We start from the raw sequence: 19,393 nt of genomic DNA, 5'->3' as shown, positions 1-19,393 counted from the left end.
AGCACACCATGCTGCAGAGATCTCTGTCAACCATTGGGTCAACACATGTAGCTTTTCCATCAGATGTTTCAGAAATAATAGCTAAATAAAATGTGAAGTGAAGTGAAGTGAAAGTTGCTCGGTCATGTCTGACTCTTTGCAACCCCATGGACTATACCTCTATGGAAGTCTCCAGGCAAGAATACTGGAGTGGGTAGCCTTTCCCTTCTCCAGAGGATCTTCCCAACCCATGGGTCGAACCCAGGTCTCCCACATTGCAGGCAGATTCTTTACTAGCTGAGCCACAAGGGAAGCCCAAGAATACTGGAGTGGGTAGCCTATCCCTTCTCCAGCAAATATTCTTGACTCAGGAATCAAACTGGGGTCTCCTGCATTGCAGGCAGATTCAGATAAAAAATTTATTTTTCAAATAAAATTTGAAAAATAGTTGCAAATCCTTCAATATTATTATGTTTTTTGAAGTCTCCAAGAGAATCTATATAGTAGCTGGCATTGCTTTCATTTACATTTTGATTTGGACATAATATTTCATTTGTAGAAAAAGGCATAGATCCATACATCCTCCTTGACTTGAGTCTCCAAATGATGGCATTTATCTTTTGACCTCTCTCTCTGTCATACCTTTATATTAATGTTATTTTTTTTATTCTAGGGGAAGCATTATAGAATTTGTTGCAGAATTGTTACAGACTTTAGCTTTCCTAAAAGCAAGAATGTTCTCTTTGTAACCATTGTATACTCCTCAAACAGGAAAACACAATGGGTTCAATACTTTTAGATGAGCTACAGACCTTGTTGATTTCCCCCATTGTCCTGATGGTGCCTTCAAGACAGAGCTCTGGATCATTCCTTGCATGAAGTTTGCACATCCCTTTTGTCTTTAATCAGAAACATTTCCTCAGCCATTTGAAACAGTACAGGTAATGAGCATCTATCTGTAGAAAATGTTTCAATTTAATTGCACTTTTGGCAAGAGGACGTAGAAGGGATATTGTGTTCTTTTCAGTGCCTCGTTTCATGATGTATGAAGTCACTTTGTTCCATTAATGTTGATGTTCCTGTTGGAAAAGGTGGTGTATGTCAGTTTTGTCCATTGACAAGTTAATTTTTTTTTTCTTTACAAACAGTAAGTAAATTGTGAGATGATTGAACATTATCCTTTTACTAGAAATTCCCTCTGCTGTTTTTACTGTTCATTGGTGATTCCTGCTTTAATGATTAAGCTGATCATTAGATTCTCTGTATGGTTATCTCATGATTCTCTGTAAGGAACAGGCTTCCCCTGCTTCCAGAGGGGGCTTGCATATTGCTTATATGTCTGGGTTATAAGTGCTATCAGACTTTCACTCATCTGGGACTAGTTGTGTCTTACACACAAGATATGGAGGATGTTAGTTTTAGGTTTTTGCTTTCTGTGAATATACTGATATTAACAGAACCATTTGTGTATGTGGAGATGTGACTGAAAAGACTGGTGTGTGCTTATCCTTTTTTCTATGTATTTAAAAATAATATGTATGTTTCCTTAACTGGAATATCCATCCCATGAACAGACAACTTTCAGCTCAGTTCTTCAACTGGAAGACTAGATCAAGCCTTTCTATGGCTAGACAAATTGACTCTTTCAATTTCAGTGAGTTTTATTTATTTCAGTATGACTCCAAAAGCACAAGCATTACTGCTACTTGTGTTTTCATCTGTGATGGTTTTCATTTTATTACATTTCCAGTTCCCATATAAAAAAAGAGCCACATATGCAAGGTTAGTGAATGGTTAAATAGAAACTTTCAAGTTATAATTTTTCCATCTTTTAGTTACTTACCTGCAGCTACACATATCCTATCTCAAGTAATTTCCATTTTTGACTCAAGAATGGTTGGAACTGTACTTGTTTCACAATTATATGTCAGTAACAGTTGATTCTTTATCTTTGATGTATTAACCCTAAACTGCTGCTAAAATCCATAGCAGGCTAACAATCTGTAATCACTGTTGACTAGCTAACTGTCTTATTTGTATGTGTTGACATCCAGTTTGAATCAATGCTCTGCATGATTTTCGAGAAAAGAATCATGAAAGTGGTTGATCAGTACTTTATACAAGTTTCACAAGGTTTGTCATTTTAATGATAAAATACCAAAGTAGAAACATAAGTCCATATTTTCATGGCTTATTTAGAAGTGCTTTTGCTTTTTATTGATCATCAACTTTCTTTTAGTTACCAAGGCCAAATTATGCAGAAAGCTAGCAAAACTTGTCTTGAATTCCTAGTTGAAAGGATGGTCATAAATCAGGTGATTAGAGTGGCTCCTAAGAGACCACAGAAAGCCACATGGTGTCTGCAAAGATAGTTAACATGATGAAAGGGTGCTGAGTTAATGAGATGGTTCAGACTCTTTAATTTAAAGGTACTGGTGTAAGGAGAAAGAGAAACCTAACGCCATCCTTCAGCCCTGTCAAAGGAAAACATAAGTGAACCCTCATGGTTTGGGAGACAGCGATCCATGCGGATTGTAAAATCAGGTTTTCTTATTATCACTTTGCATATATACCTCTCAGCAACCTCTACATACATTTACATATACAAGTACTTAATGTAGCAGTTTTACCAAGGTTTTGGAATAGCACAGATATATAAGGAGATATTACAGAAATGGTCATTGAAGAATTTAATATCATAGTGACATTCTAAAAAGAGAATGCCCAGCAAATCAATGCTGCATTTGCATATAGTGAAGAAGTGGGCGAGAAGGGAGGTTTTAAAGAGAGGCTAGCTTTTTAAAATTATGTGGTGGATTGCTGTGAGAAGACAGATGATCTCCTGGCATATGGAGTAAGAAATGCAATTTATAACAGGACATCGTATTTCAGTATCTGTAAACTCACTCATACACACAGCACCATTCTGGCAGCGTGACGCTTCAGTCATCAGACAGACTGCTCTCTGGGAGGAAGTGATCTTATTCTCTGTGTATGTTCTTGGCAAAATCAGACTCACAGCCCTGCTGAACAGTTTGACTCTGTGCGCTCTTTCAATCCGATGTCTCCAGTCTACCCTCCCTCACGTTTCGTGCATTCTGTTCTCTGTTCAGACATTCTCATCCTCATATCCAGCTGATGATCTCACCTCTCTGAGAAACCTGGAGTGATCAGGCATGGAACTGCCTGCCCGCGCCCCATCCACCGCCTAGTCCGTGCCTCTGCCCACAGACTCAGTGTTTCTCCCTGTTTCTACAGGTGAAACATCCTTGCTTCTTTGTAGGGCTGATTCCTGCACTTGGGCACTAGATCCCATGCCTTTGAATTTATGTATGAACATAGTCTAGTGATTTCCCCCTCCCTCTGATTCTCAGTGCTCATTTCACTTGAACTATTAGTAGCATTTGGCATAATTGATCAATCCAGTTTCCTTTGAAATGCTCTCTGCGTTTGGTTTTCAGAAAACTAAGCTCTCCGACTTTTCTCCCTAATGCCCAAGCCTTCCGCATTAAATACATTTTACTGGTATTTTCTCAACTGCCATGCCTGTCTACACTTATTCCATTGGGAATCCCCTTCAGCTTTTCGCCTTTAACTGGTATCCGTGTGTTAAAGATTTCCAAACTGATCCCTTTAGAGCAAACCTCCCCCTGTACTCCAGACTCAATCTATACTTGGCATTTTTCCTGGGATGGCTAGAGGTAGTGCATATTGAATATATCCAAAAGTGAAATCCTGATACTCTGTCAACTAAATTCACTCTTTCAGAGCTTCTTCATCTCAGCAGGTAATATAAGCTTCTTTGTTTTTTCTTTTGAAGTTTTCAGGCCAAATAGACCTAGGTTTCCTCCTTGACTCTATATGTGCCGTATCTCATCAGCAGTCAGTTCTGTTGGATTCAAAATAAATCCAGAATCTGACCACTTTTCACTTCCCCAATCATTCCCCTGTAAACCTCCATCACTTCGTATCTAGGTTACTGCAATGGCCTCCTAATTGGTTTTTATTACCTGCCACTTCCCTGATGGCTCAGATGATAAAGCATCTGTCTACAATGCGGGAGACCTGGGTTTGATCCCTGGGTCAGGAAGATCTCCTGGAGAAGGAAATGGCAACCCACTCCAGTACTCTTGCCTGGAAAATCCCATGGACAGAGGAGCCTGGTTGCAAAGAGTCGGACACGACTGAGCGACTTCACTTTTTCACTCACTTTCCTGCCTTTTGGTTTATTCTGAATGGGACAGACAGGAAAGCAATTTCATACAATATGTGGTACATATTTACGGTATACAATCTGATGTTCTGGTATACATTGTAAGGTGATTACCACAATCCAGCTAATTACCATATCTATCACCTCTCATAGTTACTTATCTGTGTGTGAGATAAGAATATTTATGATCTACTCTCCTGGTAAATTTCAAGTCATAATTTTTAACTTGAGTCTCCATGCCCTACATAAGGTCTCTGGTACAGATTCATCCTGAATAACTAAAACTCTGTACCCTTTCATCAGCATCTCCCTGTTTCCCTCACCCAGGCTCCTGACTACCACTATTCTCTTCTGCTTCTGCATTTTCAGATTCTATATATACGTTTAGATTGTAAATATTATATATATATTTAGTCCTTCCATGTCTGGCTTATTTAATTTAGCATGATGTTCTCCAGGTTCATGCACATTGTTGCAAATAGCAGGATTTCCATCTTTCTTATGGCTGAATCATAAGCCTATATGTACACACAAGGACAAATCACATTATCTTTATTTCTTTATCAACAGACACGTAGGTTCTTTGCACACATTGGCTGTTATGAACAATGATGGAATGAATGTGGAAAGATAACTCCTCCAGATTCTGATTTCATTCTGCTTGGATACCTACCCAGGAAAGCACCAGATTATATGGTAGTTCTATTTTTTAAAATTTTTAATAAACTTCCGATTTTTTTTTTTTGGCATAATGGTTCTACCAGTTTATATTTCTGTCAACAGTGTACAAGGCTCCTCTTTTCTCCATGCCCTCATCAACACATGCTCTCTTGCAGTTTCGGTAGCAACTATTCTGAAAGGTGTACGCTGGTATCTCATTGTGGCTCTGAACTTCGTTTCTCTGATGATTAGTGATGGTAAGCACTTTGTTCTATACCAGTAGACCATTTGTGTGTGTGTGTGTGTGTGTGTGTGTGCTCAGTTGTGTCCAACTCTTTGTGACCCCGTGAACTGAAGCATGGCAGCTCCTGTGTCCATGGAATTTTCCAAGCAAGAATACTAGAATGGGTTGCCATTTCCTCCTCCAAGGGATCTCCCTGATCCAGGCATTGAACCCACATCTCCTTCATCAGTAGGCAGATTCTTTACCACTGCCCCACCTGGGAAGCCAGACTATTTGTATGTCTTTTCCTAAATGTCTGTTCAGGTCCTTTGCCCATTTTTGAACTAAGGTTTTTTCTTGCTATTGAGATATTTAAGCCACTTATATGTTTTGCATATTAACCCCTTCTCAGATGTAAATTTTCAGTTTGTAAGTACTTTATCCCATTTTGTAAGTTGTCTCTTTACTACATACCGACCAGTAGCTCTAGGTTTTATTTGTTATAACACTAAAGGCTCTTAATTTCTCTTCTCTCTTTTTCTTCTACAGCTATTGCTCTGCTTTTTTTTTTTTTGCTCCTTCAATCTAAGTTTAATATTGATAACTTCAATAAAATCCTTGTTATGGTTTTGATTAAAATTTCATTTAGCATATTCATAAACAGTGAGAATTGATGTCTTTGTGGTCTTGAGTTCCCCTGGTAAAGTATCAATAACTGTTCTATTTCTTTCTTAAGGTTTTCAGTAAAGCTCTATAACTTTCTATTTATAGGTCTTGCATAACTTTTTAATAGATTTATTGCTAGGTGTTCTGTAGTTTTTATTTTGTTAGTTGAAGCTGGTGACTTTAAATGGGTGACTTAAAAATAAAAAATAGTTTATTTCTAGCAGAGTGAACTAGTTTGCAACAGAAAATTTTGAGAAAATCTGGAGGAAGGAAAAAAAAAAAACAACCATGTATATAAACAGTTCAGAGAGATGTTACCTGAATTAGGATCATTTGCTGATCTGACATAGGCTAGGACCTCTGAATCTGGGTTTGAACAAAGCAGAAAGCTTCTATTTTAAGACAGGAATCATTAGAGCTTTTGACTAAAATCAGAGATGTGAGAGTTCTCAGACACAAGGCTACTTGTGTGCTCCACATACTTGCTAGATTCAGAAGCTTCCTGTAGAAGGCTAAAAAAATTCAGCTGACTTCTACAAAATGAAGTAAAATTTCCTGCAGTAATAAGGTGTTTAGGAGTTAAAGACATACTATAGGGAGGATCTGAGAACAATGTGGAGAACCAAAATTCTTCCCTTTCCCCCATCTTTATTGAGGTGTATGAGAATTACAGGCAGGAATTTGAAAATTACTATGATTACTATGTTGAAATCAATAGAAGTCCAGAAATAAAATAGAAGAACAATATGGAAAAATAAAACTACAAACCCCAGCATAGTTAGAATCAGAAAATGCCTAAACTTCAAGGTAACTCTATTTTATATATACATCAAAATGAACTCATCACATTCCAGCCAGCCATCTCTTCTAGTCTTTCCCCCTTCTACCCTGAGCGAAACTGGGAGAAGGGAGAAGGAGCTGGCAGTGGGTCTCAGACTTGTCTAAAATCACTGTCAAAGAGCAAGTGTACCCTGAGTCTGAAAATTCTAAAATAAGTGAGCTCTAGATGAGCGCAGGGTCTACAGGGAAGGGAGTTGAAAGACCTGCCATTTGAAGCAGCAGTCATTGAAATGCAGACCTTCTGGGGGAGAAAAAGAGGCACAAAGGAAAAAGAGAGGCATCCTTTGACAATTGGGTGGTGAAGGGGAAGAGAAGCAAAAAGGGGAATTTAAGGCTGTAAAACAAAAAATGAAACCAAATTTACTTTATTGTACTGCCAGAGTAAGGGAATAAAAGTTCAGAATGTAAGAATTTAGGGAAACTTTCATCCATAAGCACTTTCAGAAGAAACTTGACCCAGGAGGAGCTTCCTGCAACCAAGTAATGACTGGGAACATCCCTGCAAAAAGGATACATGCTTAATAAACATCTAAACTAAAACAAGTGGGATCAATGCTGGGAGACTTTGATGTGCAAATATGGTGCTTGTGACAAAATAGCTATAATTCATGTGGGAAAGGTAAGAGAATAGGAACACAGATCATCCTTATTTAGTTAGTAGGTGGTAATTAAAGGATATCATTTAAAAAATTGAAACACTTCTTTAATAAGAGGACAGAGACTAAACATTTAAAATGCCCTCCCAGCATCAGAGTCTTTTCCAGTGAGTCAGCTCTTGTCATGAGGTGGCCAAAATACTGGATTTTCAGCTTTAGCATCATTTCTTCCAAAGAAATCCCAGGGTTGATCTCCTTCAGAGTGGACTGGTTGGATCTCCTTGCAGTTCATGGGACTCTCAAGAGTCTTCTCCAACACCACAGTTCAAAAGCATCCATTCTTCGGCGCTCAGCCTTCTTCACCATCCAACTCTCACATCCATACATGACTGCAGGAAACACTTGACTAGACTTTCGCCTTGACTAGAAAGTGCACAACATAGAGATTCAAAATTTTTATAAATGATGATCCATTATATAGTTATTATATAACATTGGCTATGTTCCCTGGGCTGCACAGTGTATCTCTGGACTCTGTTTGGTTTATGCATAGTCAGTGGGCATCTTTAATCTCCTCCCCCTTTCCTGTCCTCCCCTTCTCTCTTTCAATGGCTATCACTAATTCTCTATATCCGTGAGTCTTTGTTTTTGTTATATTCATTAGTTTCTTTTAGATTCCATGTGTAAGTGGTAACATACTGTAATTGTCTTTAAAAAATTTTTATTGAAGTATAGTTGATTTATGATGTGCTAATTTCTGTTGTATGGCAAAGTGACTCAGTTCTACATATATCAGTATCTTTCACTGTTTGACATTTCATTAAGAGTAACACCATCCAAGTCCATCCATGCTGTTGCAAAGACTGTAATTTCATTTCTTTTTTATGTATTCCATTTTTTGTGTGTGTGCATCACATCTTCTTTATCCATTCATCTGTTGATGGACACTTACATTGCCTCCATATCTTGACTATTGTGTATAATGCTGCTGTGAACATTGGGGCTTGTGTATCCTTCATAATTAGTGTTCTAATTTTCCTTGGCGGTATACCCACGAGTGGAATTACTGGATCATACAGATTTCTCCTTGTTGTTGTTGTTATTTGAGGAATGCATATGCTTTTTTTCCATGGTGTTTGAATCAATTCACATTCTCAGCAACACTGTAAGAGGATTACCTTTCTTCTACATCCTCACTAACATTTGTTGTTTGTTTTCTTTTTGATCATGGCCATTCTGACAGGTGAGGGGTGATATCTCATTGCGGTTTTGATTTGCATTTCCCTGGTGATTAGAGACTGTCTTTTCTCCATTGTATATTCCTGCCTCCTTTGTCAGGCATTGATTGACTATCAGTGCATGGATTTATTTCTGGGTTCTCCTTTTTTTCCCCCATTGATCCCGATCTGTTTTTGTGTGAATATCATACAATTTGATTACTGTAGCTTTGTAGCATAGTGTGAACTTAGAAGGTATGATTTCAGTTTTCAGTTTCAGTTCAGTCACTCAGTTGTGTCTGACTCTTTGCGACTCCATGAACTGCAGCATGCCAGGCCTCCCTGTCTATCACCAACTCCTGGAGTCTACCCAAACTCATGTCCATTGAGTCGGTGATGCCATCCAGCCATCTGATCCTCTGTCGTCCCCTTCTCTTCCTGCCCTCAATCTTCCTCAGCATCAGGGTCTTTTCCAATGAGTCAGCTCTTCGCATCAGGTGTCTGAAGTACTGGAGTTTCAGCTTCAGCGCCAGTCCTTCCAATGAATACCTGAGACTGATCTCCTTTAGGATGGACTGGTTGGATCTCCTTGCAGTCCAAGGGACTCTCAAGAGTCTCCTCTGACACTATAGTTCAAAAGCATCAATTCTTCAGTGCTCAGCTTTCTTGATAGTCCAGCTCTCACATCCATACATGACCACTGGAAAAACCATAGCCTTGACAAGACAGACCTTTGTTGGCAAAGTAATGTCTTTGCTTTTCAATATGCTGTCTAGGTTGGTCATAACTTTCCTTCCAAGGAATAAGCATCTTTTAATTAATGGCTGCAGTCACCATCTGCAGTGATTTTGGAGCCCCAAGAAAGAAAGTCTGACACTATTTCCACTGTTTCCCCATCTATTTCCCATGAAGTGATGAGACCAGATGCCATGATTTTAGTTTTCTGAATGTTGAGCTCTAAGCCAACTTTTTCACTGTCCTCTTTCACTTTCATCAAGAGGCTTTTTAGTTCCTCTTCACTTTCTGCCATAAGGGTGGTGTCATCTGAGGTTATTGATACCTTCAGCTATATTCTTTCTCAGGACTGTTTTGACTATTTAGGGTCTTTTGTGTTTCCATAAAAATGTGAAAATTATTTTGTTCTAGTTCAGTGAAAAATGCCGTTGGTATTTCGTAGAGATTGTAGTAAATCTGTATATTGCCTTGGGTAGTGTGCTCATTTTAATAACGCAGTGCCAGTGTCTGAGCGTAGTGTATCTTTCCAACTTTCTGTTTGTGTCATCTTCAGTTCCTTTCATCACAGTCTTTTAGTTAGGTCATCAGCTAAGTCACCAGGCAAGATTTATTATTGAATAATGAACTAATATTCATAAAATATTCCACATATTGCCTAGTAGATGATTCTTAAGAGACAAATATCTGTGAAATAAAAATAATAGGAGAAAAAATAGAGCAAGATGTTAAAGGTGTTGAAATAAACAAATAGTGTCAAGATTCAGAAGTACAAAATAAGTGTTAGAACTAAATTTATAGAAGTGGGAAAAAATAGAAACTGGTATAATTGAAAAACTCAGTGATTTAGTAAAAGTCATTCAGAAAATAGAACTGTAAAGTATCAAAATGGAAGGTAGAATTGAAGAACCCAGCTAAAATTCACAACCCCTGGGGAGACTGTTCACACCCTAGTGATTTGTTGATTTATCATACATTCTAACACATGACAACAAAATATCTTGTGTCAGCAAAGCCCTCATACTGTGATAACTTTCTGAGAGGAAAAATAAAGTTTTCTTGAGAAATAGATGTACTTTTAAAATTTGCATGAAGGTAGGTTGGAGGTGTCTAATCAGGGATCTTGAAATCATCTATTCAGTAAACCCATGAATACTATGTGTTGCATTTCTAGGCAAAGAGCAGACTTAATTAATTATAAAAATACTAAATGCTTCCAGTTTTTAATAATGAACCCAAATTATAGAACTTAATGTGAAGGTCTATTAGCAAAAAAATAGAAAAGTATAAGATGTGGAGATGGCTTTCCTGGTGGCTCAGTCAGTAAAGAATCTGCCTGCTATGTGGGAGATGTGAGTTTAACTTCTGGGTTGGGAAGATCCCCTGGAGAAGAAAATGGCAACCCAGTCCAGTATTCTTGCCTGGGAAATCCCATGGACAGAGGGGCCTGGTAGGCTACTGTCTGTGGGGTCACAAAGAGTTGGACACGACTTAGCCACTAAATAATAACAGCAAAGACATGGATAAGGAAGTTATGTTTAATATTAAGCAGAGAGAAGAAATAAGATTAAGGAAAATAAATAGCAAAACATGAATATTAAAAAATTTAGAGGCTATGGCCAAGAATTTTCTTTCAGTCAAATAACATTATTTTGAAAATGAGATTTATAAACAGAATTTAAAATTCATGGCTTTCTGTTTTCAGAGAAAGCTTTAAATTAGTGGAAATATTTTTCACCTCATTTCGTATTGTTTTTCTGTTTTCATAAAAACCTGACTTAATGTTTTTATTTTTAAATGTAACTGTTTCACTGTCAAAGAAAAAAAAAGTGCTCCAGCTAAAATAAACAGAAAACAGGAAGAAAGAGCCTTAGTTTTCAGGGAAATTGCAGTATGCCAGATGGCTCATGTGTTAATAGGAATATTAAGACGATGTGTGCTGACTGCAAAAGTCACCATTTCAATCAGCTTCCTCAAATATGACTAGTTCATGAAAAGCTCTAAGGACAGCATTTATCGGAAGGACAAATGTAAAGATCACAGCATTAGTATATACAGTGTATATACCTTATACTGCACCCCATCACTTCATGGGAAATAGATGGGGAAACAGTGGAAACAGTGTCAGACTTTATTTTTGGGGGGCTCCAAAATCACTGCAGATGGTGATTGCAGCCATGAAATTAAAAGACGCTTACTCCTTGGAAGAAAAGTTATGACCAACGTAGAGAGCATATTGAAAAGCAGAGACATTACTTTGCCAACAATGGTCCATCTAGTTGAGGCTCTGGTTTTTCCAGTGGTCATGTATGGATGTGAGAGTTGGACTGTGAAGAAAGCTGAGCGCAGAAGAATGGATGCTTTTGAACTGTGGTGTTGGAGAAGACTCTTGAGAGTCCCTTGGACTGCAAGGAGACCCAATCAGTCCATTCTGAAGGAGATCAGTCCTGGGATTTCTTTGGAAGGAATGATGCTAAAGCTGAAACTCGAGTACTTTGGCCACCTCATGCGAAGAGTTGACTCATTGGAAAAGACATCTGCTGGGAGGGATTGGGGGCAGGAGGAGAAGGGGATGACAGAGGATGAGATGGCTGGATGGCATCACTGACTCGATGGACGTGAGTCTGAGTGAACTCCGGGAGATGGTGATGGACAGGGAGGCCTGGCGTGCTGCGATTCATGGGGTCGCAAAGAGTTGGACACGACTGAGTGACTAAAATGAATATATTTATATTGTTGTGGTTTAGATGCTAAGTTGTATCCAACTCTTTGGGACCCTGTGGACTGTAGCCTGCCAGGTTACTCATTCCATGGGATTTCCCAGGCAAGAAGACTGGAGGAGGTTGCCATTTCCACCTCCAGGGGATCTTCCTGACCCGGGAATTGAATGCATGTGTCCTGCATTGGCAGGCAGATTCTTTACTGCTGAGCCACCAGGGAAGCAATATGTTTATAGTTCCAATTCTAATGAGTTTTATACAATTCAAAAAAACGTTATCCCCAGTTACAAAGCCTTTCTCCTGCACCCAGATGCAGTGTGCCACATATCAGCAAAATATCAATCGAAAGACTAAAATTAAGTTGTATTTATCAAACCTATTTGACTTTGCTCTGAAGAATAATTTTGCTTTATTTCATATTTCTTTGCCATTAATGAGGATATTACTATATTGGGTTGCTTAGTGGTACAATTTGTATAATATTGTACAATACTATTTACCCAATGTGAGGAGTATCATTGATTAATACAAGAAATGAATCATATCAGCTGTGTATATTGAGGGAATGATCAGAAATCTTGCAAGTGACATCAGTAGATGGTAGTGTTGAAACTAATACCTAAGAAGGCACATTTGATACAATTTGATTAGATATATTTTGTACTTCCCATGATTTTCTCATAAAGTTAGGCACCTTCCTGTGCAGCTGACAAGACTGCTACTACCCTAGGGAGAGTGTTTTCAGAATGTCACTAATGTCATAGACCTGCTCTTAATGCTCTAAGTGAGAAATCAGGATAAATAGAAATTGATGTATGTATTCCCCAGGTACTTATTGCCTGACAGATACTTTTCAGGCTCATTGCTGATGCTGGAGAGAGAAAAACAGTGTCCTGTCCTCAAGGGATCTGTGTGGACCTGAAAACCAAAATGTCTTTTATTTTTTTGCTTTTTATTCCCTAAAGAGATAAATCCTTTAAGTTAGGCAGCACTTAATACACACATAAGAGTCAAACTTGCTTTTAACAGTGTTTTCTGCCACAGTGAGAATCTATAGAGAGAACTTTCTGAGGCTGAATTTCATTTGAAGGTAGGATATCAAAAGGCCTGTTCTGGAGTGAGAGGGCCAGAGTTTCACATTGCAGTTGCTTCAGTAATGTCACATTATTTTTTCTTTCAAAATGTTTTCTTGAAAACACAACCGTTAATCCCCTCAGTTAAAAAAATTCATAGGATGAATCAAGCATTGCTTACTACCCCATCTTGTCCTCTCAAACATATCACCAACAGGGGCGCATACTGATGTGCTTGAATGAAACGCCATCATGTGTGTTTCAATCACATGTACGAGATTGAATGGGTTCTTTCTCTTATTTCCTAAGATAAAAGCTAAGGGTGATTAATTGTAGTTCTTCTTTTCTAATTCATGCATTTAGTATAAAAATTCCCTGTAAGAACTGACTTAGCTGCATTCCACAAGGTTTGAGACGTTATATTTTTATTTTCATTTACTTCAAAGAATTTTTCTGTAGTTTCTCTGAGACTTCTTTTTTGACTCATGCATTATTTAGAAGTGTGTTGTTTACTTTCTGAATTTTGGGAGACTGTTAGATTTATTTCTATTGGTGATGTACTGTGTGCCTGGGCTAAGTCGCTTCAGTTGTGTGAGCCCATGGACTGCAGCCTGCCAGGCTCCTCTGTCCATGGGGATTCTTCAGGCAAGAACACTGGAGTGGATCACCATGCCCTCCTCCAGGGGATCTTCCCAACCTAGGGACCAAACCCATGTCTCTTTTGTCTCCTGGATTGACAGACAGGTTCTTTATCACTAGTGCCTCCTGGGAAGCCCTTTCCTTTGTTGATACACATCTTAATTCAAGTACCCTGTGTAAGATCATATGTTATATGATTTCTATTTAAAAATTCATTTAGGATATGTGTCATGGACCAGAAAATTATCTATTTGGATAATATTTTCTGTGAACTTGAGAAGAATGTTTCCTGTGTTATTAAATGGGGTGTTCTATTAGCTTCCCTCTACGAGGGTAAAGAATCTGCCTCTAATGCAGGAGACCTGGGTTTGAATCCTGGCGTGGGTAAGATCCCCTGGAGCAGGGTATGGTAGCCCACTATGGTATTCTTGCCTAGAGAAAGAATCCCATGGTCAGAGGAGCCTGGTGGGCTACAGTCCACGGGGTTGCAAGAGAGTCAGACATGACTGAGCGACTACCGTTTCTTTCCCTTTTCAAATATGTCAGTTAAGGTAGTTGAGAATGCTGTTCAGGTCATTTATAACCCTCACTAATTTACTCCTTACATGTTGTATCAGTTATCAGAGAAAAGTGCTAAAATCTTCAAATAAATTAATAGATGTGTCTCATTTCTCCTCTCTAATACATCAATTCATTGCCTTATAAATTTTGAACCTCTGTTTTTGAGTGTGTACTTATGCAGGATTATGTTTCTTGGAGAACTGACTCATTTTTATCATGTCATGCCCCTCATTATTCCTAACAATTTCCATTGATCTGAAATCTACCTGGTCTGAAATTAGTAGAGTGAGTAAGTGAGTAAAGTCGCTCAGTCATGTCTGACTCTTTGCGACCCCATGGACTGCAGCCTACCAGGCCTCTCCCTCCATGGGATTCTCCAGGCAAGAGTACTGGAGTGGGTCACCATTTCCTTCTCTGGGAAATTAGTAGAGCTATTCCAGTTTTCTTTAGTTTAGTTTTGAATCATTTATTATTCTACATGCATTAACTTCTAACCTCCAAAATCCTTAGATGCTTAATGTAGGTTTCTTGTACACAGTATATATCAGGGTATTACTCTTATTTCCAATTTGGCTATTTTTTTTTTTTTAACTGGATCATGGCATCCGGTTCCATCACTTCATGGTGAATAGATGGGAAAACAATGAAAACAGTGACAGACTTTATTATCTTGGGCTCCAGAATCACTGTAGATGGTGACTGTTGCTGCTGTTGCTGATGCTGCTAAGTCGCTTCAGTTGTGTCCGACTCTGTGCGACCCCATAGACAGTAGCCCACCAGCTCCCCTGTCCCTGGGATTCTCCAGGCAAGAGTACTGGAGTGGGGTGCCATTGCCTTTTCCAGATGGTGACTGCAGCCATGAAATTAATAGACACCTGCTCCTTGGAAGAAAAGCTATGACCAACCTAGACAGCATATTCAAAAGCAGAGACATTCCTTTGCCAACAAAGGTCTGTGTAGCCAAAGCTATGATTTTTCCAGTGGTCATGTATGGATGTGAGAGTTGGACTATAAAGAAAGCTGAGCACCAAATAATCGATGCTTTTGAACTGTGGTGTTGGAGAAGTCTCCTGAGAGTCCCTTGGATTGCAAGAAGATCTAACCAGTCCATCCTAAAAGAAATCAGTCCTGAATATTCATTGGAAATACTGATGCTGAAGTTGAAACTCCAATACTTTGGACTCCTGACGTGAAGAAATGACTCATTGGAAAAGACCCTGATGCTTGGAAAGATTGAAAGTGGGAGAAGAAGGGGATGACAGATGATGAGATGGTTGGATGGCATCACCGACTTGATGGACATGAGTTTGACCAAGCTCCAAGAGTTGGTGATGGACAGGCAAGTCTGGGGTTGCAAAGAGTCGGACATGACTTAGCGACAAACTGAACTGACTGGCTATTTTTTAACTGGTTTGTTTAAAATATTCACATATAAAATCAGTTCAGTTCAATCGCTCAGTCATGTCTGACTCTTTGCGACCCCATGAATCGCAGCATGCCAGGCCTCCATGTCCATAACCATCTCCTAGACTTCACTCAAACTAACGTCCATTGAGTCAGTGATGCCATCCAGCCATCTCATCCTCTGTCGTCCCCTTGTCCTCCTGCTCCCAATCCCTCCCAGCATCAGAGTCTTTTCCAGTGAGTCAGTTCTTCGCATGAGGTGGCCAAAGTACTGGAGTTTCAGCTTTAGCATCATTCCTTCCAAAGAATACCCAGGACTGAGCTCCTTCAGAATGAACTGGTTGGATCTCCTTGCAGTCCAAGAGACTCTCAAGAGTCTTCTCCAATACCACAGTTCAAAAGCATCAATTCTTCGGCGCTCAGCTTTCTTCACAGTCCAACTCTCACATCCATACATTACCACAGGAAAAACCATAGCCTTGACTAGACGGACCTTAGTCGGAGAAGTAATGTCTCTGCTTTTGAATATGCTATCTAGGTTGGTCATAACTTTTCTTCCAAGGAGTAAGTGTCTTTTAATTTCATGGCTGCAGTCACCATCTGCAGTGATTTTGGAGCCCCCCAAAATAAAGTCTGACACCATTTCCACTGTTTCCCCATCTATTTCCCATAAAGTAATGGGACCGGATGCCATGATATTAGTTTTCTGAATGTTGAGCTTTAAGCCAAGTTTTTAACTCTCCTCTTTCACTTTGATCAAGAGGCTTTTTAGTTCCTCTTCACTTTCTGCCATAAGGGTGGTGTCATCTGCATATCTGAGATTCTTGATAATTCTCCCTGCAGTCTTGATTCCAGCTTGTGCTTCTTCCAGCCCAGCGTTTCTCATGATGTTAGAAAGTTAACTGCATAGAAGTTAAATAAGCAGGGTGACAATATACAGCCTTGACGTACTCCTTTTGCTATTTGGAACCAGTCTGTTTTTCCATGTCCAGTTCTAACTGTTGCTTCCTGACCTGCATACAGATTTCTCAAGAGGCAGGTCAGGTGGTCTGGTATTCCCATCTCTTTCAGAATTTCCCACAGTTTATTGTGATCCACACAGTCAAAGGCTTTGGCATAGTCAAGAAAGCAGAAATAGATGTTTTTTCTGGAACTCTCTTGCTTTTTCCATGATCCAGCAGATGTTGGTAATTTGATCTCTGGTTCCTCTGCCTTTTCTAAAACCAGCTTGAACATCTGGAAGTTCACGGTTCATGTATTGCTGAAGCCTGGCTTAGATAATTTTGAGCATTACATATAAAATAATTAGTGATAAAGTTGGCTTAAAACCTACCATCTTGCTAGCTATGATCTATTCACTGTATCATTTTTCCTCTTTTTCTGTCCTCTCATTTTAAGTGAGTTTTTATGACTCCATTTAGTCTCTTCTATTGATTTATCAGATTTGTGTTTTGGAGGAAACTTTTAAAATGATTGTTTTAGGGTTGCAATGTATATATTTTTAAGATTTTTAAAATGACATTTATTTCTTAAAAGTTAACATGTGCATAATAGGAAAGCAAAAAGCACAAGAAGCAAAAAATAATTAATCTGAGAACCCTTCATACAACTGCAAACTACTTTACATGCAGCAATATAACTTTACAGAAACGTACTCCAGTCACTCCCTTGTATTTCTTCTGCCATGTTACCATTTATTTCAGCTTAGGTTATGATTGTGTGAGGTGCTTGTCTATCGTATGGCGTAAGTGCTTCTCTGCATTCTCCGTTCTATCATGCAATCAAGAGCATCATATGTTTTTCCTTCTGTTTTCCTTGTGTGGGTGGAAGGGACCTAACTGCAGCGTTCTATATCTTCAAGCTGAAATTGAAATTTAGATCTTATTTTATAGGCCCAAGCTAAGTTCATGTCATTTTCCACGTGGGTTTTATAACCATGGATCCTTGTGTCTCTCAAATCTTTTATCTTTTTGTCCTCTCTTAAATTCAGACTGGCTGATCTTTGTCCCCTTTTGGATGTCTTAAAGATACCTTAGGTCCACTGTGCTTCAAAATAGAACACATATTACCTTCCTTATTTCTTAAAATTTTTAAATTTATGGTCAGTCCAGATGCTCAAAATATCCCTAGACTATTTACTGTATTCATTACTCTATGTCTAATCATTCAGTCATTCACACCCCTAACTACTTATTATTTGGCCCATGTTCTTATTGCTCTTGTGAAGGACTTTTTTTCCCCCTCTCATTTGGGTACATTTTAAACACTTCCATCTCCTAACAATGTTAAAAATGTATTTCTTCCTAAACGTAAGTCTTATACCACCTGCCTGACATCTCTGAGCTTTTACTTATGTTACTTTCTTAAAACACCCTAACACTTTTGAAAGCAGGAGTTTACTTCTAATAAGTCCCTAACTTTATCCAAATTATTTCTACACCTTTCTTCTAATAAATGTTCCTCCAGCGACTCTTTGCAGAACTCTTTGGCTAGAATAAGTACTTCTCTGGAGCTATCAGAGAACTGTGGCTCTGTCACAAGGAGGTTAGGAGGTTGCACGGCTCCCAAAATATCTATATTTAGGTTTTTTTCTCTACAGTACCTTCTTTCAGGTCAAATAGGTTTTTTATGTTTGTCTTTGTTTCTTCAGCATTTGAGTCAATTTTTTTTTTCTTTTAACTTGAATAGAAAGAGATACAATTGTAACTGTTGAGTTGATACTTTATTGTTCCAAAGAATACAGAGGGATTTCTTCCTAGAGTTCATATAAGTTCAATCACTGAATTTAGTTTGGTTTTGGTTTGGGGCTTTGTTTTAGCTTTAACTTTTTTTTTTTTTTAAATGCTTGTATATTCCAACATAGAATGGTCTACGTGGGCAAAGGAGGTTCAATTTTTCCTGGCTTTCATTTTTCTAAAGTATCTTGGGTTGCTAAGGTTCCAGCTACCCAAGGCAAGTGAAAGTTGGAGGCTCTCCACACTTCCCTCCATGGCTCCCTTCTAACCTACGAAGCTTTGCTTCAGCTCGCCAGACTAATGATGTGGACTCGGGTGGTGGTTGATGTATACTGACAACTATCTCCTGGGAGCCGTGGAATCAGAGAATATCCCCTGGGAAGTTATGCAGCACGTTTAGTAGGCAAAGAGATCCCAAGAGCAGAGGGATCATTGTATTATTGTATTATTTATTCTTGAAATATTCTTGAACTATTTCACATTTAGTTTTACCCTTAGTTTCACTATTCGTCATTATGGAAACTTGAACAAACTGTATAGACTCCAATATCAGAAGCAATTTGGGATTGTTATATGGGTTTCTGATGAGACATGATGCCTCCCACCTGGGGTCAGTCAAAGTTGCTTTAAGGAGAAGAAGAAATATCCCCGGGGTGTCAGGCCTTGGGTAGGCGGCAGGGGCATCAGGCCCTGGGTAGGCAGCAGCCGTGAAAGCTCTTCAATCCGTGTGCTTCAGTTGTGACATAGCATTTTCCATCCTGCACATCTTTCTGGAGCATTCAGTGCTGAAACCATGATTTGTCTTGAGAATCTACTGAGTCGTACACCAGGCACACTTTTGTCAATCCTTTCTCCCCGCTGGTAGGATAGACGTCATTGCTGGTCTCTACGAGTAAGAGTGTATTCCTCTACCTACTTGTCCCTGTGTTGTTCCTTTAATTAACAGTCAAGCTCAGTCTAAGATATATTAAAGGTGGTACCATCACTCTAACATGAGTGCCCTTCCTGGACATAAGAAACTTCTGATGTCTGTCAGGTGACAGTGTAAGTACAATAAAAAAAGGACCAATGTTTAAAGATGACCTTGAAGGTGTTGCCAACATCCTTTTTTAAAATCAGTTCTATACATAGTAAT

General features: G+C 38.9%; 1 pseudogene; it reads left to right on the top strand.

Annotated features, from left to right (window-relative positions):
- Nucleotides 1-4,943: 4,943 nt before the first annotated feature.
- Nucleotides 4,944-19,393, top strand: part of LOC138428446 (fibrinogen silencer-binding protein pseudogene) — a 28,106-nt pseudogene continuing 13,656 nt past the window's right edge.

This window comes from Ovis canadensis, chromosome 23 (genome assembly GCF_042477335.2).
Source record: "Ovis canadensis isolate MfBH-ARS-UI-01 breed Bighorn chromosome 23, ARS-UI_OviCan_v2, whole genome shotgun sequence".
NCBI classification, from domain to species: domain Eukaryota; kingdom Metazoa; phylum Chordata; class Mammalia; order Artiodactyla; family Bovidae; genus Ovis; species Ovis canadensis.
This window is presented reverse-complemented; position numbering and strand designations above follow the sequence as displayed.